The 26,049-nt window shown below is 39.8% G+C and overlaps 1 pseudogene; it reads right to left on the bottom strand.

Moving 5' to 3' along the window:
- LOC136571957 (isoaspartyl peptidase/L-asparaginase-like) overlaps positions 1 to 24,558 on the bottom strand; it is a 31,370-nt pseudogene extending 6,812 nt beyond the window's left edge.
- Positions 24,559 to 26,049: the final 1,491 nt, after the last annotated feature.

Below are 26,049 nucleotides of genomic sequence, written 5' to 3'. Positions count from 1 at the left end.
TGTATTTAACTTTAGTTTCATTAACTAGATGTGAGACTGTAGAAAAGAATTGATGTATTTGTTAATTGATTATGTTGTGACTATTTATTATTAAGCTTCTATGTCGACTACCATGACTTGTATTTTGGCTATATTGACAGTGTAGTATGGTGTGTTTTCTGTATGACAGGTGCAATGAATAATAATTAATGGACAGAAGTATCAATAGACTATAGCAAAACTATTAGGCGTAAATCTAATAGAGGCCTAGAAAGTGGCAGGGCATATGCATACAAAGCCTTTTCTGTGTGTGTATATCGTACAGTTATCCTTTCCTACTTGGGCCTCCAATAGTACAATAAAGCTGTTATTTAATCACCCAACCTCTAATGATGAGGTATCTCTGCTCATTACATTGTAATATGAACAGCAAAGCTGATAAGAAAGCTATAGAAAATAAGAAATGTCGATTTATTGTGTTCACTCAAGTGGCCAGTGTAAAAATGGCAATATTTCAAGATATTCATGAAAATATGTTTATTATAAAATCTGATGATAGTAGTAATACACTTGTATATAAAAAACCTCAGTGCTCGAACTTCAGGAAACAATACCGTGAAAACAAAAGTCCACTCAAAACAACTCCCAAACAAGTTTGCTAAAAAGTCAGGAGATTGTTGCAAGAAAAATCATAATGCCATTGAATACTCTTCAGAGCACTATTAAAAGGGTTGTACCATCAGGAAACCCCACTTTCCTATGTTAATGTATTTTCCAACCTGGAGTTCCTTGGGAATTGGTCAGGAGTTTAGCAGAACACCGCAAGAAGACTGGAGCTCTGTTGGAGTTTCCAGTTTTCTGGTTCATAATAATAGCAGGAAAATGAAATTCCTGCCTGAATGAATTTGTCCTATAAAGGAAACAAATTGCATTATTGGGACTCCATTGATTATAATGTAGTCTAGTGGGCTTCTGTTGTGCTGTTCAGCATTTTTGCAGATGAAATATCACAGCATGCTGCAATATTTTGTGCAGGATTTTTGGAGCAATTTTTATGCGAGACTCTAAATGGAGACTCTGGTGCAGATGTGAACAAAACCTAAAAATGATATGTTCAAAACAGCATGGCAGAACGGTAAGCACAGCTCTGACTTCACCTCAACACCAAACTTCTTTATGATATGAACAAGAGGATTTGAGGTAGCCTGGGAATAAATAAATTGTTTGATGGCTGAACAGATGTTGAATGAACGACCAAATAACCATGTATAAGTACATGAGGGGACAACACATGGATCTCTCCCGCAATCTGTTTACACCCAGGACCATGACGGTAACAAGAGGACATCCGCTGCGATTAGAGGAAAGTAGGTTTCATCACCAACATAGAAGGGGATTCTTTACTGTAAGAGCAGTTAGAATGTGGAACTCTCTACCGGAGGAAGTGGTGATGGCAAAATCCATAGAGGAGTTTAAAAGGGGACTTGATGTCTTTCTGGAGAAGAAGGATATTACAGGATATAAATATTAGGTTAAGTGTCAATCCTGGTATATAGGCAGGTAGGAACTATTAGGGGTTGATCCAGGGAACAATCTGATTGCCATTAGGGAGTCGGGAAGGAATTTTTTCCCCAAAAGGGCTAATTGGCTTCTGGCCTTGGGGTTTTTTGCCTTCCTCTGGATCAACACAGTAGGATAGACAGGCTGGACTAGATGGACATTGTCTTCATTCAGCCTTACATACTATGTTACTATGTTACTATGTCTGGTGAATGCTTCTTTTATCAATGCAGCCATGCACATTTTACTCCATATTGGCCCATATATCTGTTCCAACTGGTCATACATGTTCAATGATATTGAACAAAAGGTGAACAAACTTTCTGTGAACATTTTTTTCAAAGAAAGGTTGTTTGTGGAAAAAGATGTTTTATAGGAACAGAATTTCTTTCTTCTGATTATTAGACAAAAAATTCAAACATTGACCAGAATATAACAGTGTTATCGGCCAGCTAAAATGATCATTTGTGGTTAAATTTCACCTGCTGAAAGATCTCCCATTTTCATCAACTTGAGTCTAACGTCAATGAACACCTGTAGGCTAAAAAGGAACCTGTCATCACTTTTGAGCCTTATAAACTACAGCTTGACTTTTCCCAGATGGTTCTATGCATGCAATCTCCCATTTATCTCTATGGGAGAGTATGCACACACAGCTGTCTGAAAACAGTAACTTTGTGTGCAAGCCAATTACATGGGGACACAACAGAGGAATAGGGCACCCAGTGAGTATAAGCTCCCTGGACACCCCATTTCCTCACCTTTGAGTCACATAACATAGTTTTGGGTCATGACATAGCTTACAGGTCATGACAAGTTCCCTTTAACATGTCCATGTATTACATGTCAATAAATACAATGTATTACTGCATAATACTATGTCATACTGTAATACTATAGCTGGCCACACACACCTTCACCTGGTTATAGCAGCTGATTATAAGGAGTTAGAGAAATCAGACCTACAGTGATGATCTCATTGCCAGGGCAGCTTCCTTCTAAGAAGGGGTTGTTCATTGTGAACAAACAATTTAAGACAATCATTAAAAAAAATTAATACTACGATCAACTGTAAATCTGTCAAAGTCATGCTAATTTCAAAATCAGAATATTTGCCTAAGGAAAACTCTGTGTCAGTGACCATCATTGTCTCAATATCATTTAGATACGTGATTTAGCTGGGTAAATGTAGCTCTTGGAAGTCACTGGTTCTCCTTGCAGAGATCCAGCTTGGTAATTTTATTTAGTATATGAGAAGATTCATATCACTGGAACACTGGAGATGAAACACTAGAGGACCAATTGGAAGAAATAGTTTTAAAGAACAAAGGCTGTAAAGTGATTAGTACTCCATGTCCATTATAAGGGAAAGTGTAAATGGAAAGCTATTTACAAGGAACCTCAGCAACATTGTCCACCGCAAAGCACTATTTGAAGTCAAAAAAGACATTACTATCTTTGAGATTTTAATAAGTTACACTAAATAATTCATTTTAATGTATGGGACATTTAAAGTGCTGGTGCTTTTTGTTTCTTTCACAATTTCACTGAACTCACAGAACACTCATTGTCTTGTCTAGCTTGCAGCTTTATTATTTACAACTATACAAGATTCCCATTTCCAGGAAACCATACTAGCAGAGTAATCAGGCATTTCCCCATACAGTGATTCTACTTGCTTAAAGCATAATTTATTCATTAAACAATTAAGTCTATAGCATGAATGAATATCCTCTCTGTTACAGAATGAACATTACAGAAGGCCTACTGCGGTTATTATTGTAAATATTTGTCATGTTATTTAATCGCCTCATTAAAATAAATTACTTACCTGATTCAGTCTAAATTTTCAACTATACACCTAAAAGTAGAGGATAAAGTAGAGCTTGACAAAGGCCAGCATGGCCGAAATGTAGCCTGCTTGTTCATATGTGATGGGGAAATAAAATTTTGGATTCTGAATTTGCACCTTGGATGCTGCCGGAGCCTTCTTTTTCTACAAACACATGTTTTTTGCAGTGACAAGGATCCGGTCACTTGCTATTTCGGCTATTGCATATTTTATGCCCAGCCCCTGATTGGGGTCAACAATTCGTGCTGCTGTCGGACCTTTTCTTCTAAAAGTAGAGGATAAATGGTGTTCCCTTGTTCTATCACTTACTAAAAATGATTGGTTTAACATTATGAAATCTCATTCATCAGTACCACAAGTGGTACATAACAAACCCATTCAATTATATATTTTGCATCAATGATACATTATTCACAAAAGGCTGTATCTGATGGATCAATTCTCAATGCTGTAGATGTTTTGCACTGGATGCTTATTTTATATATTTGATGTGGGGATGCACTGAGAATCAAGCCTTTTGGTGCAAAGTGACTGATTTGCTTAGTAAGGGTGCATTCAGACGAGCGTGGTTTACACGCTGCTACAGCAACATGTAAACCACACTGCTGACATGCTAGAATTCTGCGGTGAATGAGCTGCTCCATACTCCACGGAGCAGCCCGTTCATATGTCTGTGCTGTGAGCAGAGTGCGCTGGTAAAAAAAGCTCTGTGTAAGCACTTCCATAGCAACCTATTGGTTGGTATAGAAGCGTGATTTACACATTGCTGTAGCAGTGTGTAAATCACGCTCGTCTGAATACATCCTAAGCTTGTGGGTATTACAGTACGGAGAGTTCCAGAGATTTCTTTACTGGTACTTCTGGACACTGAACAATGGTAACACCATGTACATATTTCATACTGTAAAACGATTTTTTCAGTACGCAAAGCAGTGACGAAGAAGAGAAACGCAGCAGAAATCCATCCATGGGGAGTGGCCAACAAAGTTTATGTAGTTTTGTATACATTAAAAAATAGTTTGCTTATAACAGGATATTACAAAATGCCACATGGGTGATCAGTATTGCCCCAGGTGTAAGGTTAGTTGGCAGAAATATGGTCAAAGACTGGTCAGTGTAGCTGGAAGGAGACAAAAGGTGAGCTCTTGAAACAACTGTAATGACTTAGAGATCTCCCATGCTCCCTAATTTGCATAGAGCATGTCCAATCTGTTGTCCCTCAAGTGCAAGACTGGCAGCCATACAGTAGGTACAGATACGGGCATTTTAGAGAGCTTAATCCAAAACTGGGGCTAAGACATTTACCAGATTTTAGCATAGGTACCTTTACAATGCCTTTATTAAATGGGCAAGCAAGCTTGACTTGTACAGTAATGGAATTATCAAAAAGGTAAAAAATAAAAACTAATGGAATAAAACACTGACAAACCATAGCTAATAAAATATACTTTATTATAAATGTGTTTGTTTGTCTCAGAGCCTGCCCTTTCCAGGAGTGGGTACGCATTAGAAACAGTCGATCTCTGATTTGCTGTCTCCCCATAGATATTTGACATGTTTCCATCCGGTGGGGGGTGCATTCCCTGCCCCGAATGCCGACACGCCCCCTTTGTTAATGAACAGACTGCTTTTTTTCTATAAAATTGCAGCTTTCTCAGCTATGTTTATGCTTGAAAAGGGGTCCAAGGAGCCCTGAAATGTTTTGCATTTTATACCTTGATGTCATTTGCCTTCTTTTTTCTGTCAACTCTTTAGTTGGATTAATACATACTTCTTGACTAAACTCCCTACATTAAGGACTCTCTGTATTTGAAAACTGACTCTACATGCAATGGCAACCAGCATTGGGGAGGTTTCCTGTAAACTCTAAGTGCCTTTATTTATACACCCCTATTTTGTGCCTATCCCATGAGCATTGGATCACTTTAATATATTCTCACTGCATACATAGTGGGTGTTGGCTGTCTTGGACAGCCGATACCCACCCACAGCAGCCACGACTGTAGCTAACTGCCACGACTGTAGTTAACTCCAATCACAGCTGTTAACCATTTGAATGCCACTGTTAATTCTAAGAGTGACATTTAATGTCACAATAAGGATTGAAATGTCCTGAACGTACCCCATGCACTGAGATCACAGAGTGCTTTATGGGTATCATGGCAGCCTGGGACTTTCTGAAGGCTTCTAGGGCTGTCATAAATATTTACATATTATGACATGCCTGTGACATGTCTTTAATAGAATACCTGTCAAAATACAGTTTATTGCAGTACTATAGTATTCCATTATACTGTGTAGGCAATCCAACACTTGCAAGTGCATGTTCCGTATGGTCACTAAAAAAGGGTTAAAATAAGTAAAATAAAACATTTTTTTAATTATTGCAAAGAATAAAAATATAAAAGTATCACATTTAGGGCTTGGTTACATGAGCGATTTTTGTCACGCATGTATAGGTGTGATTTTAAATCGAACATATGGGTGTCAATGGATGCGGTCACATGATTTTTTTATGCACGAAGTACAATTTTTTTTTCACGCAACTATACATGTGCGTAAAAATAACTCATCTGACCAAGCCCTAAATATCATATATCAGATTGATACTACATGGTGAATGGCATCAGAAAAAAATATTCAGCTCAAATTGTGCTTTTTTTGTCAAAGAAAAAATGAATAAAAAGTGATCAAAAAGTCATATGTACCCCATAATGGTGCCAATTAGAGATGAGCGAACATGCTCATTTAGAGCAATTACTCGAGCGAGTATCGCATTAGCGCTGAGCCAATCAGGGGGCAGGTCTGACTCACACCCCCTTGACACCCACTGCAGGCCGGCCGTGCGGAACTCCGGCTGCCAGGAGCAGGTGAGTATATATATATTTTTTATTTTAACACTTTTTTGGATGAATTGCAGGGAAGGGCTTATATATTTAAGCCCTTCCCGACAATACATCCCACGCACGCCGGCAGCGCATTGCTTTCAATGGAGCCGGCTGTATTGCCGGCTCCATTGAATTCAATGGGCAAACATCGTTCTTCTCTGCCACAGCTGTTACAGCTGTGGCAGAGAAGAATGATTTGTCTTCTATATGTTCTCAATGGGGTCGGCGCTGCTGCCGCCGGCCCCATTGAGCGCATATAGAGAAGAGAACAGGAATCGCAGATAGGTGCGATCTGTGATTTCTGTTCTATAATTTATCAGATGAGTGCATAAAAAGCGCTCATGTGTCCGATACCATTGCAAAGCAATGGTTTTAAAAAATCGCCGGGCGCATGCGCAAATCGCACGAAAAAACGCCCGTCTGACTAAGGCCTGAATATCACAAAAAAACTTACAAATGGCAAAATTGCGTTTTTTCCCTTTCACCACACTTAGAATTCTTCCAAATTTTCCAGTACATTATAAGGTGCGTTAAAATATACCATTGAAAAATACAGCTTATCCCACAAAAATAAAGCCTCTATGTAGCTGTATCACAGGAAAAAGAAAAAAATATGATTTTTTTGAAAGTGGGTATGGAAAAATACATATGAAAAAAATAGGTTGCAGGGGTTAGAAAACTCTAACAATCACGGTTTGATATTAACTTATTTACAAAATTAATAACTTTTTAAAAAATGTAATACATTGAGAAATGACTTGAAATAATTTGGCAATTAGGTCTCACCCCAAGGACTAAAGGCCCTTTTACACACAAAAATAATCTTTCAAATGACTGAAAGATTTAGTGATTTATTTGTATAAAGTGTTAATGGCCATTAATGACCATTAACACTTGATCATCATTTGCTTGTAAAAGGGCCTGCAAGAGTTGTTTGCAGAGCTGGGGTGTGTGTTTAAATACACACCCAGCTGTGCAAACATTCCATTGTTCTCTTGTGGCTAGTATAAACATGCTGCAGGAGAAACAAAGTATAGCCTATTGAAAGACAAATGTGTTTGCTTTATCTTTAAGTGGTGGAACTTCTTGCCAGATTCAAGGGAACCCAACATGTCAGTGAAGGGTAGGACCCATTTAATTTGAGATCTCAGTCCAAGAAATGAGATACATGTGATCCTCATTGTTTTCTTTATCAAATCACTATGCCTTATTTTTCCAATGTTTGATTTCCTTAAGATACTGAAAGTCCATTAACTGCTTTCTCACTAAATTTTAATTATCTGGATGCTCACTTACTACTCACATTCATTTATGTTTATTTCAGTACATTTTCATCTTCAATGTCACTTTTGTGTCTACAGATATGAGCCTCATTACTTCTCAATATGTCTGAGACTCTTGCCAGCACTAGCAGTACCATTTAACTTGATTGTAATCTGTGGACCATGGTGCACAAAGCAGAAATTGGAATGAGCGTATTATGATAATCCAACAAACTTTGTAAGTAATTGAAATATTTTAGAAAAAGTTTCCCACTCTGTCAGAAGAGACCATCCCGTTTTGCAGTTAAATAATCTCCAATGTGCCGACAGTAATTGAGTTCTAAATGTTCTGTGATCAGAGGAAGACATTTCTTATAGAGGGAACATTACTCACACAAGTGTCATCAGTAATGAAGTTTAGACATAAGATGAATGGTACCAAATTAGCACATTGCCACGCAGGAGAAAAACCAGGCTATTTTTATTGTTACCCAGTAGGAAATCACCTTTTTTATGCTATCAGTAGAGGAGCTGCTCACATGTTTTCTGGCTAGCTCCTATCACGGTAAATTCAAGGTGACAATGAAAGCATACTTCTGTAAAACTCTTTTGGCAGGCTTCCCAGTGCACCTGCTGGTCTTCTTTAATCCCATTCCATATGTCTGCAATACGAATGGCATTGCTATGTTCTACTTGAAGGAAAATGTACCAAACACACTGCGTTGTTTTTCTCTCCACATATTTGAGTAAAATACATTAGCATAAAGTTTTTGCATATTCATATTTCTAATGTATTTTACCAATTTTAAAACATTACAGAAATAGGTTTGCATTGCAACGGTGAGTAAAAGTCAGAAGAAATGCCAATAATTTATCCTTTAACCTCTTAAGGACATGGACTAATTGGGTACTTACGGAGGCAATGATTTTTAGGATTTTATCATCCCTTTTCAAAAAACTTTTTTTTTCTATTCGCACAGATATATGAGGTCTGGTTCTTCATGTGTTAGGCCTTAGTCACACGGGCGTTTTTTCACGCGATTTGCGCATCGCATGACGGATGCGCATGCGCAAATCGCGTGACCGGCGCCGAAAAATCGGCCCAAAAATCGCCCGAAAATCTGCTCCTAGCCGCGTTTCATTAGAAACGGGCCGGAGCTGTCCAGCGCATTGCATTCAATGGAGCCGGCAATACAGCGGCTCCATTGAATGCAAGCGCTGCGGGCGAGTGTGGGATGAATTGTCGGGAAGGGGTTAAATATATAACCCCTTACCTGCAATGCATCCTTAAATGTGAAAAAATAAAAAAAAGGATGTACTCACCTGCTCCCGGCAGCTGGAGATCCCGGCGGTCGGCCTGCAGTGGGTGTGAAGGAGGTGTGACTCAGGCTTGCCCCTGATTGGCTCAGCGCTGAGCCAATCAGAAGCAAGTCTCAGTCACACCCATTCATGAATTCATGAATGGGTGTGACTGAGATCAGCCTCTGATTGGCTCAGGCTGAGCCAATCAGGGGCAAGCCTGAGTCACACCTCCTTCACACCCACTGCAGGCCGACCGCCGGGATCTCCAGCTGCCGGGAGCTGGTGAGTACATCCTTTTTTTTTATTTTTTCACATTTAAGGATGCATTGCAGGTAAGGGGTTATATATTTAACCCCTTCCCGACAATTAACCCCGCGCACGCCGGCAGCCCATTGCTTTCAATGGAGCGGCTGTATTGCCGCTCCATTGAATTCAATGGGCAAACATCGTTCTTCTCTGCCACAGCTGTTCCAGCTGTGGCAGAGAAGAATGATTTGTCTTCCATATGTTCTCAATGGGGTCGGCGCTGCTGCCGCCGGCCCCGTTGAGCGCATATAGAGAAGAGAACAGGAATCGCAGATCGCAGATAGGTGCGATCTGCGATTTCTGTTCTCTAATTTATCGGACGAGCGCATAAAAAGCGCTCATGTGTCCGATACCATTGCAAAGCAATGGTTTTAAAAAGTCGCCGGACGCATGCGCATGCGCAAATCGCGGCAATAAACGCCCGTGTGACTAAGCCCTTATGCTGTAGTTTTTATTTGCACCATTTAGGGGTGCATATAGTCTATTATATAACTTTTTAGTAATTTTTTAGGTGGGGGGACAGGGTGAAAGGACACATCAATTCTGCCACTGTTTTGTTTTCTTTAGAGCATTCACCATAAGGTATAAATTACATAATTTTTTTCTGCAAGATGGTAGGATTATGACAATCACAAATATTTGTGATATTTTTATTTTTTTTTAGTTTTTCCACTTTTGCACATTGAAAACCTTTTTTTTTGTAAGATCATCTATTCTGGGCATCACTGCATTGATAGACCCATTACTTTTTAATTTTTCCGAATGACAGAGCTGTATGAGGGCATATTTTTTCATGGCAATATGTATTTTGTATTCGTACCACTTTGAGGTAACAAAATATTGGTCTCTTTTTTTTGTTGTTTTTGGGAGGCAAAATGAACAAAAACAGCATTTTGTCTCTGTTTTTGTAAAGCATTTGCTATGCAGGATAAAAAGTGTGTTCAAGTTATTGTACAGGTTATTTTGAATATGGCAATTCAAACATGTATTATTTAATTTATTATCTTTATCAAAAAAATATAAGCGTGTGGAAAAGTTGTTTTACACTAAAAATTTTTCCATGTTCCTGTAGGGGACTTGAACCTGTGATCCTATGATCACTCAGATAATACACTGCTATACTTCTGTACTGTAGTGTATTATCCCTTTTCATTCACTGCACCAGCCACAGCAAACCATCAGCCATCTTTGATTAAATGGTGAATGGTTGTAGACGTTACGAAGGAAGCTCCCACACTTTGTTAACTGCCTAAAAACCGTGGTCGATATTGATTGTGGCTTGTAGAAGGTTAATGGCCAGAATCAAAGTTATCTCTTCTCCCAGTCATTGCAGTGAAACCCTGGCAGTCAGTTACAGCCTGCTCCCCCTGCAGATGGTGCAGGCACAGCTTCTGAGCCCATATCATCTCTATTTAGTACATCATTTAACTGGAACTGCATACCTCCTATGTCGTACATGTACAGTATGGGGCGGGAAATGTTAAAGGGTTTTTTTATGTATACTTGGGGTAGGCCATGAATATGCGAATAGTGGCAATATGAACCCCTAGGGCCCATACTTATCAGCAGAATGAAGGGGCCATAGTTTATGCATTTCTCGAATGGGACTGAGCTGTGATACCAGGCACTGCCTCAGGATGAACTGTTGAGCCCGTGTAAACATTGTAGTGCATGACTGTTGATTGGAAATTAAGAGATCAATAAATATTACTTTTTAGTAAGATAATGTTACTCATCTTGAAGAGTCAATTTCAGACAGAATTTCTATTCTCTATTTCAGAAGAAACTAAATATAAGTAATAGACTGTTTTCCGATTAGATCAGAATGTTCTATGTGTTTTGTGCCTCATGCAGTTGTATGAGTTGTGTAATTTTTGGTTTTATGAACCTCATGGGTTGTACATTGTTAAACATCAAAACATACATACTGGAATAGCAAGAAATAATGTAAGACATCTTAAACAACTAGTCTTACTACAACCTAGCATCCTGCTTCTGGTATTATAATTACTGCATTGTAATATGAAAGTTAGTGGCATTAACCCTCCCACTTCTTTACACCACCAAAGAAGTTTTAATTAGTATGATTCTTTTTTCAATTTTCTGTTGTTTAAACCTGAGTGTGTCTTCTAGTTAGGCATGTCTTATATTCTAAAAAATGCATATACTGTATAAGTGGAGCAAAACAGTCTTAACACTAGGCAGTAGCAATTATCAGACTGGGATGAAGCTTAACATTCAAAGCGTGAAGAGGACGGTACAGCATCTCAGGCTCAGTCTGAAATAGAACAGCTTTGTAAGTTGAAACGGAGAGAGATGGTATTTATTTTAATCCATGCTTTTACTTTAGTTTCTACTCAAGGCAATCATGTTGTTTGACCCAGGCATAAAGCAGCTAAATCTGACTATACAAAGTAATTGTCGGACAGGAGAAGGACAATCATCAAGATAGTCCTCCAAATAATAACAGCATCCTCCATGTAACAAATATGCTGAGTGGCCTAATTTTCCATTATGCCCTTTCCCCAGTAATACCTGTATAAGTGGGCTAAACACTCAGCAGTATAGCACCAATTTAGTGAAAAAAGTAATAGCTATAATATCCACGAAAGAAATGTCCGAATATTTCTGAAGGACACTGCAGAGAGATGTCTGGAAGCTAATGTGCTGCAAGTGATAAAACAGAACAGCAGTTTGCAATAACGTATTGTATATGGCAAGAATACACCGAATCAGCCATTGCTGGAAATGGTAAGTGGTATTGTAATTTCATGCCATTCTCCCAGGTTTCTACAGATATCTTGATTTTATAGACCCTTTTCAGAATCAGTACATCAGAATGGCATCTCATTTTATGTCCATATACAAAAATGACATTTTGTTTTGTACAACAAAATTGAGGACAACATGCAGTTACTAGTGAAGAGGATGTGTTACAAATCCATTCTGTATTGTATTTGAAAATGTTCTTATTGCATACTTTCTAGAAATAGTTATGACAAATTCAATGACAGACCCACTCTTATCAATGGAAAAATAATAATTAAAAAAGATGTACTGAAAAATGGCTTGATTAGGGTGGGTACACACGAGCGTGTTTTGGTGCGTGCATACACACGCACAAAAACACACTTGTATTTGCAACAATGCATTCCCTATAGTGTGTTCACATGCCCATGCTTTACAGGTGCGTGCCTACAAAGATAGGACATGCGTGCAGCATAGGGAATGCACGCATTGTTTTCAATGAAGCCGCGGCTACTGCCGGCAGCTCCATTGAAAACAATGGTCTGCCGACTCCCTGCATTCTTTTTCAGGGAAGGGCTTTACATATGAGCCCTTCCCTGAAAAAGAAAGATTTCAGTGTACAAAAAAAAATTGCAAGCATTCTCTTCAATGGAGCCGCTGCTGCTGCCGGCGACTCCATTGAAGACAATAGTCTGCTGGCACCACTGAATTGTTTTTCAGGGAAGAGCTTTACATATAGGCTCTTCCCTGAAAAAGAAAAATTTTGGTGTAAAAAAAAAAATGCAGCCATTCACTTCAATAGAGCCGCTGCTGCTGCCGGCGGCTCCATTGAAGACAATGGTCTGCTGGCACACCTGAATTGTTTTTCAGGGAAGAGCTTTACATATAAGCCATTCCCTGAAAATCAAGTATAAGTGATTTAAAAAACAAAAAAAAAATAGATACCTCCCTTCAGCTGCCCGGGCTCAGCCGTGTCTTCTCCTGCTGTCCCCTGCACTGTGGTGCTGATCCACCAGCAGGTGAGGATATTAAATCCCCGCCTGCTGAAAGAGCTGAATGTGATTGGCTGAGGTGCTCAGCCAATCACAGGCAGCTCTCCCCGAATGAATGACAGGTGAGAGCTGCCTGTGATTGGCTAAGCACCTCAGCCAATCACATTCAGCTCTTTCAGCAGGTGGGAATTTTAAATCCCCGGCTGCTGATAGATCAGCACCACAGTGCAGGGGACAGCAGGAGAAGACGGGGCTGTGCCCCAACAGCTGAAGGGAGGTGAGTATATTCAAAGCCCTTCCCTGAAATCAATTGCCGGCAGCAAAATCCTCTACTGCAGCTGACATGTGTGACAGCTGCAGTAGAGAATTAAAGAATTCCTCTGCAGGGGACACAGCAGCGGCAGACAGGTAAGTAATTTTTTTTTACACTACTTTTATTTGTTTTTCAGGGAAGGGCTTCACAAGCCCTTCCCTGAAAAGCCATTGACAGCTGCTGGGGCTCAGCATTGACTTCTGCCGCTGTCCCCGGCTCTGTAGCGCTGCTGTGCTATCAGCAGCCGGGGATTTAAAATCACTGCCTGCTGGTAGCTCTGATTGTGATTGGCTGAAGCACTTCAGCTAATCACAATTAGAGCTATCCGCAGGCGGGGATTTTAAATCCCCGGCTGCCGATAGCTGAGAGCTACAGAGCCGGGGACAGCGGCAGAAGTTAACGCTGAGCCCCACCAGGTGAGTATTTTTCTTTTTTTACTATTTTAAAAGGCTTTTCAGGAAAGGGCTTATGAAGCCCTTCCTTGCAAAGCCGCTGACAGCTGCTGGGGCTCAGCGGGGACTTCTGCCACTGTCCCCGGCTCTGTAGCGCTGCTGAGCCATCAGCAGCCGGGGATTTAAAAAGCAATTCAGCCAACCACAATCAGAGCTACCAGCAGGCGGGGATTTTAAATCCCCAGCAGCTGATAGCTCAGAACTACAGAACCAGGGACAGCGCCAGAAGTCGCGGCTGAGTTCCGGCAGCTTAAGGTAGGTGAGTATTGTTTTTTTAACATTTTTTGCACTATTTTTAATGGCTTTTCAGGGAAGGGCTTATGAAGCCCTTCCTTGAAAAGCCATAGACGGGATGCCAGCAGCAGGATTCTCTACTGCAGCTGTCATGTGTGACAGCTGCAGTGGAGAATTGAAGAATTCCCTTTGCTGCATCTGCCACAGATGTGGCAGATGTAGCAGCAGGAAATTCTTTCAGCTAGCGGGGGTGAAGGAAACATCTGCCGCATGCGGCAGATGTGTTCTTCATGCCCGCGGGGGTCACAGCAGTGGCGGAGGAGTACGTTTTTTTTTGTTTTGCAACAAAATGTTTCTTTTTCAGGGAAGGGCTTTACATATAAAAAGAATGCAGGGTGCCGGCAAAGCATTGCTTTCAATGGAGCCGCCGGCAGCAGCCACAGATCCATTGACAATAAACACGCAGCTGTGTTCACGCGTGTTTTTGCTCGTACCTAGGTGCAGATGTATGTACGCACCTAAGTACGCACCAAAACACGCTCATGTGAACCCACCCTTAGGGTAGGTAATCCAGACATATCATGAAAAACTCATTAATAAAAGATACAACCACTGTGACCCTCATCCATCCCCAGAATAGACTGTAGTTGCCGGTACTTTTATATCTTAATAACAGTAAAGGAACTGGAAATCTTGTAAACATATTTAAACAAGTGTAAATATTTCTTCCTAGTAAACACATACTTTATTTTGCATCTATCTTTCATGCCTCCTGTCCACGGTTGATATATCATTGCGTTATCAGCGGCGATAATCCACAAGCGGGTAACGCAATGAGCGCTTTTCATAAGATAACTATGGAAAGCGCAGCCCAATGTACATGAGCGAAAAATCACGATCATTAATGATAGGCTCATCACGGAAAATCACGGTGACTTTTTCGTTCTCCTGCAGCGGAAATCCGCTGCAGGAAAATGCTACGCCCGTGGACAGGCGGCTTTAGTTTTAAAAAGACTTGTAACACTTTTGTTTATATTTTTGGTATTGCTCCCATTCCTTACCTGTATTTTCTGTTACTAATTCCTCTGTTGGGTCTCTTTCAGTTTTAAGCTTTTCAGCAAATATATTCGCTCCACTTCTAGCTCATAACATGTGGAGTCTACAAAACACAATTAAATCAATGCACATATAAAATATCAATATATTAATAATACTAAAGATTTTAGATGAAGATACGTTTTATATTTTATGGATTAAGGGAGCCTTCACAGGAGCATGTTTATGTGCGTGCATACGCGTGCATAAAAACACGCATCTATTACAACCACTGAAATCCCTGTGGTGTGTTCACATGTCCACGTTTTACAGTCATGCACCTGTAAATATAGGACATACGTGCACCATAGGAAATGCACGCATTGCCTTCAATGGAGTCGCAGCTGCGGCCGGTGGCTCCATTGAAGGCAATGGTCCGCCAGCACCCCTGAAGTGATTTTTTAGGGAAGAGCTTTAAATATAAGCTCTTCCCTGAAAAATCATCCCTTTTAGTGTAAAAAAAACCTATATATATAATTATATATGTCTGCCGCTTACGTGTCCCGCACGAGGATGGAGAACACATCTGCCCTGCTGCACGGACCTTCATACTTGCATGGTTTTGTGCGTAAACGGGTGCTCACCTATGTATGCACATGCACACACTCGTATGAAGGCTCCCTAAGGGCTCAGTCACACTGGCGCATCCGGACGCAATGCGCCCGTGTTACTGCACGACTCTCTACAATGCCGGAAGAACGAACACATGACTGGCAATGGAGCTGGTCATGTGTTCTTTCTCCGCACCAGCAGTGTGGCCGCCTTATCCTGCAGGAAGACGGGCGCATCGGCGCCCGGATGCGCCCGTGTGACTGAGCCCTAAACCTGTTACTGAGCCAATCTTGCAATATCTGAAGGAAACATTTTTGAAAACATGCAATCTGACCAGATTTAAAGACTACCATAATTAGGACAAATTATATGTTATACGCTGGTCTTGGCAAGTCTAATGTGCCCAGACTGTGTGTGAGATAGACAGTTAGAATATTAGGGAATTATGTTATTGATATTGCAAGTTACCTGAGGTTTGTATATTTGATTTTGCATATAAAAATATAATCCACATTTATGATTCAAAACTTACAGACTAGTCCCGGGAACATGTAGGAAATGATATCATAATTCTAAGATAGAAAGTAAAAGTTAAGGCCTTAGTCAGACGGGTGTTTTTTGCCACGATTTGCGCATGCGTCCGGCGATTTTATAAAACCATTGCTTTGCAATGGTATCAGACACATGAGCGCTTTTTATGCGCTCGTCCGATAAATTATAGAACAGAAATCGCAGATCGCACCTATCTGCGATCTGCGATTCCTGTTCTCTTCTCTATATGCGCTCAATGGGGCCGGTGGCAGCAGCGCCGACCCCACTGAGAACATATAGAAGACAAATCCTTCTTCTCTGCCACAGCTGTAACAGCTGTGGCAGAGAAGAACGATGTTTGCCCATTGAATTCAATGGAGCCGGCAATACAGCCGACTCCATTGAAAGCAATGGGCTGCCGGCGTGCGCGGGATGAATTGTCGGGAAAGGCTTAAATATATAAGCCCTTCCCTGCAATTCATCCAGAAATGTGTTAAAATAAAAATATATATATATACTCACTTGCTTCCGGCAGCCGGAGTTCCGTGCGGCCGGCCTGCAGTGGGTGTGAAGGGGGTGTGAGTCAGACCTGCCCCCTGATTGGCTCAGCGCTGAGCCAATCAGGGGGCAGGTCTGACTCACACCCCCTTCACACCCACTGCAGACCGGCTGTGCGGAACTCCGGCTGCCAGGAGCAGGTAAGTATATATATATTTTTTATTTTAACACTTTTCTGGATGAATTGCAGGGAAGGGCTTATATATTTAAGCCCTTCCCGACAATTCATCCCACACTCGCCCGCAGCGCATTGCTTTCAATGGAGCCGGCTGTATTGCCGGCTCCATTGAATGCAATGCGCTGGGCAGCTCCGGCCCGTTTCTAATGAAACGCGGCTAGGAGCAGATTTTTGGGCGATTTTCGGGCACCGGTCACGCGATTTGTGGATGCGCATCCGTCATGCGATCCGCAAATCGCGCGAAAAAACGCCCGTCTGACTAAGGCCTTAGAGTCACATTTTAAATTCTGAAATAAAAAATATAATGGTGACTTAAAAAGGTTTTCTGATATAAGCTCTATTTTTAAAATTACAGCCAATAGTGAAAAATAATAAAACATCCTTTACTCACTAACTGTGGATCACCATCACTCCCAGGCCACATCTCTTGTTCTTTCCACTGACTCTGTTTACAAGCTGTAGTTGGTAACATTCTGTAAGACTGATGCAGCCAACCACTATGCAACTCTGAAGCCTGTGATTGACTGCACTGTGTGGAAGGTTACTGTCTGCAGCTGGTAAATAAAGCTGGCAAGGAGAATAGTAGGGGTGGCGCTGAGGCACAAAGTTGTGGTAGCCAGTACCACAGCCAGTAAAACCTGTTAAGCTATCTCAGAGCTTTAGATTTTTTTTATCTCAAATTAGACTTGCAAGTAAAAAACTCTTATATTTTTATCTCAGAATTCTGATTTCTTTTATTTCAGAAGTTTGCTTTAAATTTTTGAATTCAGCAATTTTATTTCACTTACTACAACCCCAGGACTCATTGAACCTGAACTACTCAGTCTGACATGGTTGTTAAAATTGTTGTAGGGAGAAATATTTATTTGAAACATGACCATTAGTTACAGCTTTTTTTTTAGAAAAGATGTTTATTGTTTAATAAATACATCATTTATTTGGGACTCAACAAAATGAACCTTTTCAGATATAAAACAGTTCCCAGTAAAAAAGAATAGAAAGTGCATGGAAAAGCCTCAAGCGGTGTGGCTCACCTTGAGGCTCATAATACAAAGCAAAAGAAACCAATGCTCTAGAAAAAAAGAAAAATTACGTATTGTGTTCAGCCACTCCACAGTTCTGTCACAAAAGAGAAACATCAGCTTTGCGACTTACAAAAAAACCCAAAGAGAACTATTGGATTGGGACAGTTTCTAAATCATGCATAATCAAATAATTCTTAGACAGTTGATACAGTTCTGTAAATTTCAACAACTTCAGGATGGAAACTTTAAAAAAAGCTATACAGAATTCAAAAGTTGGAATTCATGAGCCATCCAATACATAGAATAAAAAAATACACTTGCCATTTTTTGGAAGGTGTAAGGAAACATCATTGCATTACTCATTTAAAAAATAGAATAAATAAAAAATAAATATGAAGTTTGGTCAAAAATATCTAAAGTAGTAAATATTTTTTCCCTCTCAAGTAATCGTTTAGCATCTGATCATTGCAACACTAAATATGTTGCAGCTACGATTATAGATAGTACTTTTGCAGGTAACATGACCCAGCCTTTTATGATAGATAGACATAATGTTTCTAGTTTAATATATTCCCATTTACCATTCCACACAAATTCCCTTATAATCATTTCAAATTCATTAAACAGATTTTTTTTTAAACCAAACAGGATAACTTCATAATACATAAAAGGATATTCCGGTAGGACCACCATTTTTATAAATACAATTCAAGCTGCTAAGAATATATTCCTCCTTCTCCATGTTTCAATTTCATTTATCATCTTGTTTATATATATGTTTTTATTTTATTCTTTTTTTTACTTATTCAGGATTAAAGCACAGGACCAAGCACCGTAAATTTACAGAGCTTGGTCCTTAAGTTGTTAAGAGGGGAGAGACATTTAATTCCTTCTATTGGCCGACATTTTTGCATTTTTATGTTTAAATTAATCTACAACCACCAACTAACCAATTGCATTCTTTGGGAATACATCATGGTCCAAGAGAAAGCAGGACAATGTACTCTAATTTATTTTACTTCTAGAGTACATCTCTAAATTTCCATAACTTTAATTGCTATTTGCAGTGCAATGGCGTAGCAAGGTCAGGTGGAACCCGGGCTGGAATTTTTTTCGTCACCCCCCCCCCCCCCTCCCGCCCAAATTTGAAGTTATTGAAAGAAGGAAAAACTAGATACTTACAGCTACAAGTGTAATAATCTGGTTGGTTCATTCAGCACTTAAAACCTTTGTCCCCTGACTTTGTTCTCTGCAAATTTTTAAATTGCATCATCAAAATCAATTCCTTTTTCTACTCTGTTTTCAATTGACATGCACGCATAGATAAATATAGATAGATAGATGCATGCATAGATAGATAAGCACAGATAGATAGAGACATAGATAGATTGATAGACATAAATAGATAGACATAGATAGATGTATGCATAGATAGACTGACAGATACATACATACATACATACATAGTTGCATAGATAGATAAACAGACATAGATAGATATGAGATAAATAAGATAGATGCATTGAAAGATAGATAGATAGATGCAAACAATGACAGATAGATAGATAAGATAGATGTATAGATAGACAGATAGATGCATAGATAGATAGACAGATGGATGCATAGATAGATAAACAGATTGATGCATAGATAGATATGAGAAAGATAGATAGATTGATAGACAGATAGATGCATAGATAGATAAGAAAGATGCATAGATAGATGCATATCTATAGATACATGCATGCACAGACAGATAGAAAGATGCATAGATAAGATAGACATAGATAGACAAATAGATGCATAGGTAGATATGAGAGAGAGAGGAGGATGCATAGACAGATAGATAAGGTAGATGCATAGATAAAATAGACATAGAGAGAGACAGATAGATGCATAGATAGATGGACAGACACACATAGAGATACAGATAGATGCCTAAATAGATATAGATAGATTCAGATAGATAGATATAGATAGATGCATAGATAGATAGATGAATACATAGATAAGTTAGATATACACAGATAGATGCATAGATAGAAAGCTAGATATATACATAGATGCAAGGACAGTTAGATTCATAGATAGGTAGATAGATGTATAGATAGATATAATAGATGCATAGATCGATAGATATATGCACAGATAGATAGATGCATAGAAAGACAGATGGATGCATAGATAGAATAGATGCATAGATAGATAAGATAGATAGACATAGATAGACATAGATAGAGACAGATCCATAGATATATGCATAGATAGATAGACAGACATAGATAGAGATACAAAAGGATGCCTAGAAAGATAGAGAGACAGATAGATGCCTAGATAGATATAAAAAAGATTTAGATATAGAGATATAGATAGAGAAACAGGTAGTTAGATGCATAGATAGACAGATAAATGTATAGATAGATAAGTGAGATGCTTAGATAGACAAACATAGATAAAGAGACAGATAGATGAATATATAGAAAGCTATATATATATATATATATATATATATATATATATATGTGTGTGTGTGTGTGTGTGTGTGTGTGTAGATGCATAGACACACATATAGAAGTACAGATAGATAAAATAGATGCATAGATAGATAGACATCGATAGAGAGATAGATAGATGCACACATAGATGCATGGTTAGATAGATGCATAGATAGATTGATAGATGCATAGATAAACAGAGAGACAGATAGATGCCTAGATAGGTATAGATAGATAAATAGGCAGAGATAGAGAGACAGACAGACGCATAGATGGATTGATGCATAAATAGATAGATAGATAGATAGATAGATAGACAGAAAAGATAGATGCATAGATAGCAAAGTGAGATAGATAGATGCATAGATAGATAGACAAATAGATGCATAGATAGCTAGATAGATAGATACATAAATATATGCATGCATAGCTAGCTAGATAGATACACAGATAGATGCATAGATAGACAGATGCATATATGGATAGATAGATGCATAGATAGATACATATAGATAGATATAGATAGGAGATAGATATTAGATAGATATATACATGGATAGATAGAGAGAAAGACAGATAGATAGATGCATAGATAGATAGATGCATAGACAGAGAGACAGATAGATGCCTAGTTAGAGAGATAGATAGATGCATAGATAGAGAGACAGATAGATGCCTAGATAGATATAGATTTAGATGGATAGATAAATAAACATAGATAGATAAACAGATAGATGGATAGATGCATGAATAGACAGATGTCTTATGAAGCCCTTCCCTGAAAAGCCATTGACAGCTGCTGGCGCTCAGCGGTGACTTCTTTCGCTGTCCCTAGCTCTGTAGCGCTGCTGAGCTATCAGCAGCCAGGGATTTAAAATCCCCACCTGATGGTAGCTCTGATTGTGATTGGCTGAGCAGTTCATGAAGCCCTTCCCTGAAAAGCCATTGACGGCTGCCGGGGCTCAGCGGTGACTTCTGCCGCTGTCCTGGCTCTATGGTTCTCTGCTAGCAGCACTGAGCAGTTCAGCCAATCACAATCAGAGCTACCAGTAGGCAGGGATTTTAAATCCCTGACTGCTGATAGCTCAGAACTACGGAGCCGGGGACGGCACCAGAAGTCGCGGCTGAGCCCCGGCAGCTGAAGGGAGGTGAGTATTGATTTTTTTTTATACACTTTTTTAAATGGCATTTCAGGGAAAAGCCTTTCCCTGAAAAGCCATTGACGGGGATGCCGGCAGCAGGATTCTCTACCGCAGCTGTCATGTGTGACAGCTGCGGTTGAGAATTGAAGAATTCCTCTGCTGCATCTGCCACAGGGAATTCTTTTAACTAGCAGGGGTGTAGGAAACTTCTGCCACATGCGGCAGACGGGGGTCACGGCAGCGGCGGACAGGTAAGTTTTTTTTTTTGCACTAAAATGTTTCTTTTTCAGGGAAGGGCTTATATGTAAAGCCGTTCCCTGAAAAAGAATGCAAGGGAGCCGGCCATTGACAACCAGCACGCAGCTGTGTTCACGCGTGTTTTTGCATGTACCTAGGTGCGGACGTATGTACGCACAAAAACATGCTCGTGTGAACGCACCCTTAGGGTGCGTTCACACGAGCGTATGCGTTAATTCGCGCGTACATTCGCGCGTGTGAACGTGCGCGCAAAAATGCGTGTGAAAGAAGGTCCGTGCTTGTGATATGTGTGTTATAAATCGTGAATTTGGCTGCGTGGAGACCACAAAAATGCGCTCCATACGTTGAGCTGTATCAGCATCCCAGCAAATATACACGGCGCCAGTATTTTAGTCATTGATAGTTGTGAGCCACACGATTTCTTTGGCGCCCCAGCGAACTTTTGATTACTATTTTTCTTCCTTTAGAATAGGAAAGAAAAAGGAGTATAAATTATTTTTTTTATTTGGGGTTGCGGTTTGTCACCCCGTTAATTTTTCTCTTTTTTTCTCATCTAGGGTTTATTGAAAGTCATTTATCACTACAGAGAGTATTGGTAATTGTGATCACATGCAATTTTTTTTGTTTTAAGCCTTTTGCTTGTAACGTCCTCTTTGCCCCTATCTTAACATATACGGCGTCCATCTCTGCAGGGGGAGGAGGCTGAAAGAGCCGAGAGCAATGCACTCAGCTCACGTCCCCTCTCCACCCCCTTGGTACTCTTTGCTATGGGAGCGGGCTGTCTATTGGGTCGTTCACACGAGCGGACTCGCGTGCAGCGTGTCCCATAGGAGTCAATGCTAAGAGCAGTGCAGTACGGACCAAACTGGCATGCATATCCTTTCTTCGTTGCTGCGCGCGTTCGCACGCAGTAAAAACACGCCCATGTGAACACTTCATAGGAACTCCATGGTTTTAACTAGGCGCACAGCTTTGTGCGCGCGTATGTGCGCGCGAATACACGCTCGTCTGACCGAGGCCTTATACTGTAAATTATCACCTTTAGTTTTTGGTATTTTCATACTTCTTTTTACATGCAATTTACAATGTGAAGTGAGACAAAAGAATAAAAATACTATGATACCTGTTCCATGATTGTGCATGCAAACATGACAGGATTAGCAATATTCTTTATGCAAGAAACTGTACCTACAGCAAGATTTTTGCCATCTATTATAATTGCATCAAGATCCACATCACCATTCATATTTAGCACAGCCCCATGACCTGTAGGAAGCAATTCAGTTTGAAACATAGTAAGGATTATTGCCCTAAAGCTTTGGAAAAATATTAGAAAAACCATTTCAGAGCTATTTACTACAACTATCCTCGCAGCTATTAGACTTGATTACAGTGAAAAATATTTGCTTTTATTGTCACAAGCTTTTAAGTAAATATGGTGCTGTTGGCAATGTAATAATATCATTGAACTAGTCATAAAAATTTCTGTCTTTGTTTTTTAATCATAAAGTCTGCAGGGCATTGGTCCCATTCATTCTGCAGCTAAATACTTTGGGTAGCTGGAATTTTGTCATCAGATGAGATAACATATAATATACTCTCATAAGCAAGATAGAAAGAGTTTCTAAAACATAGTACATCATTTAAGATGAAAATATAAATGTAAGATTATTGGTAAAATAATTATTTAACATTTTTATTACCACAATTATAATTAAAAATTACTGTATGTTTTCTCCTTCCATTTATGTAAATGAACGTCACTCTAAGGGCTCAGTCAGATGGGCATTTGTTTGCTGTGCATTTTTTTGCGCAAAACGCAAATGCACAAAAATTTGCATGATCGAAGCGGGCGTCAAGCTGAAAAAACGCACTTGGCTGTGTTTATGAGCACATAAAGTGCGGTGCCTGCTATCCCCTGCTGCAGCTTTCCTTGGATATGCAACCACTGGATGCTATCACAATCAGGGATTTCACCTTATTGTCAATGGAGCTGGCGGCAGCAGCGGCGTCCCCATTGACATACAGAGAAGATCATGATCCACTGCCACAGCTATGACAGCTGTGGCCAAGGATTTCTTCATCTCTGCGAGGAGTCCCCTTATCACTGAACACTGTCACAGCATTATCACAGTGTCCAGTGACAAGGGGACTCCCCACTGAGATGAAGATATTCTCTGCCACAGCTGTGACAGCTGTGGCAGAGGACCGCAATGCTATCTTATTGAATTCAACTGAGCCGGCGCTACAGCCGGCTCCATTGAAAGCAGTGAGATGCTGGCATCCCCCGCAGTGATTTTTGGGGAAGGGCTTTAAATATAAGCCCTTCCCTGAAAATCATCCCTAGAATGTGTAAAAAATAAAAAAAATATATACTCACCTCTCCGCAGCTGCCGGGGCTCAGGCGCGTCCAGATGCTTCTTCTCCCTGTTCTGAATCTCTTTTGGCAGTTGGGGATTTAAAATCCCCGTCTGCTGAAAGGGCTATGTCTGATTGGCTGAGCACTCAGTCAATCAGAGGCAGTGCTCAGCTATTCAATGAATGACAGCTGAGTGCTGCCTGTGATTGGTCACAGCCCTCAGCCAATCACAGGCAGCATTCAGCCATTCATTGAGTTCAATGAATGGCCCAGTGCTGCCTGTGATTGGCTGAGCACTTAGCCAATCAGATACAGCCCTTTCAGCAGGCAGCGATTTTAATAAAGAACTTCCATCATTACAAATTATGGAAAAACACAGGTTGTAGTATTCCTAACACCAATTTCGCTTCTCTCTGTAAGACCATCTGGTATTGCCCACGAACCCCCATGAACTATAATAACTGGCTTCATATCCATTTTTTTTGTGCTGAAAGTGGGAAACCAGAGAAAGCTGTTAGTACATATCAATTTTGACTTAATTACAAATTCTTAATGCAGGTTAAAGAGGTTGTCTCACTTCTAAATATTATTGACTATTCCTCAGGATGCATCATCAACGGCAGATCGGCAGGAGTCCACTGCTTGGGTCCATGGCAATCAACATTATACCTGCTTTGCCATTGATGGATCTGCTGTGTATTGTATATACATTGTATATTGGCCCTATATGGAACTGCAGGCTCAGTCCCATTCACTTCAATGGGCAGCAGACTCCTTATCAATTTGCTAGCGATGACCTATCATGAGGAATAACTACTTTAACTTAAACCAGATTATATGGGTTGTATGAAGTTAGAAAAAGATGTCTGCTTTCTTCCAGAAGCAATCCCTCACTTGTCTATGGGCTGTGTCTGCCTTACATTTTAGCCATATTTATCTTAATGTGGTTGTGCTGAAATATCAAACGCAGCAAGTACAAACATGCAAATATTTCCATTAGCAGGAAACATTGGCGCAAGGTCTGACCTGTTGCATGGTCCTATGGACAGTTCTTGTTTTTCTACTATACACGTAATATATTTTAAACGGTTTGCCCTTGCCAGCTGCTTAATATCCCAAGTAAAATATACTGAAGGAAAGGTGTAGTTACCAGGATAGAATCATATTAGCAGATCTAATTCTAGTTTCACATGTGGTATAATAAATGAAAGTATCCTTGTTGCCTATGTCAACCAATCCAGTGCATATTTCAATTTTTCTGGTGCTATTCAGAAATGATAACACAAATGTCTATCGAGCCTACATAAGGCAGTACTGTTAATCAGGTTGAATATTTCAAACACATTTGACTAGGTTCACATTTATTTGCAGGGCACCTATGCACACTTTGGTGATCCACTATAGGCACATGTGGATCACCACTCATTGCTAGGCAGCACCTCGGCTTATTATTGTTTTAATTAGCAAATCCAGATACTACCCAACAATTCGCAGTGATCCGCATGTGCTTTTTGCAAATTACTGTACAATTTTTTTTTACAATGAGCGTCAATGCATGCAACGGTATTCCATGTAGTTACATATGTTATTTGAGTATAGTTAAGTTAAAGTCTTGTTTTGGAAAAAAAAAACTACACTTCAGTTATATGCCAATTATATGGTGTGATTTTTTTTCTCTGCAGAGAAATGTTGCAACACATGAAAATTGATTTTATTAAAAGTGTATGTGGAAACATGAAGAGGTATCCACTATCTATATGTCACTAATACTATCTACTAGAGGACGAGGACGTACAAATTTAACATTACTTTTCAGCATTTTGAGAAACACTTTGTTTTCCTGCACCAAGCCAAGTTTGCAAACGCTCATGAGTGTCAGAATAATAGATACTCCCACAAATGACCCCATTTTAAAAACTACACCCCTTAATGTATTCACTGAGGGGGGTCATGAATATTTTCACCCCA

The sequence above is a fragment of the Eleutherodactylus coqui genome, chromosome 1 (assembly GCF_035609145.1).
Source record: "Eleutherodactylus coqui strain aEleCoq1 chromosome 1, aEleCoq1.hap1, whole genome shotgun sequence".
NCBI classification, from domain to species: domain Eukaryota; kingdom Metazoa; phylum Chordata; class Amphibia; order Anura; family Eleutherodactylidae; genus Eleutherodactylus; species Eleutherodactylus coqui.
This window is presented reverse-complemented; position numbering and strand designations above follow the sequence as displayed.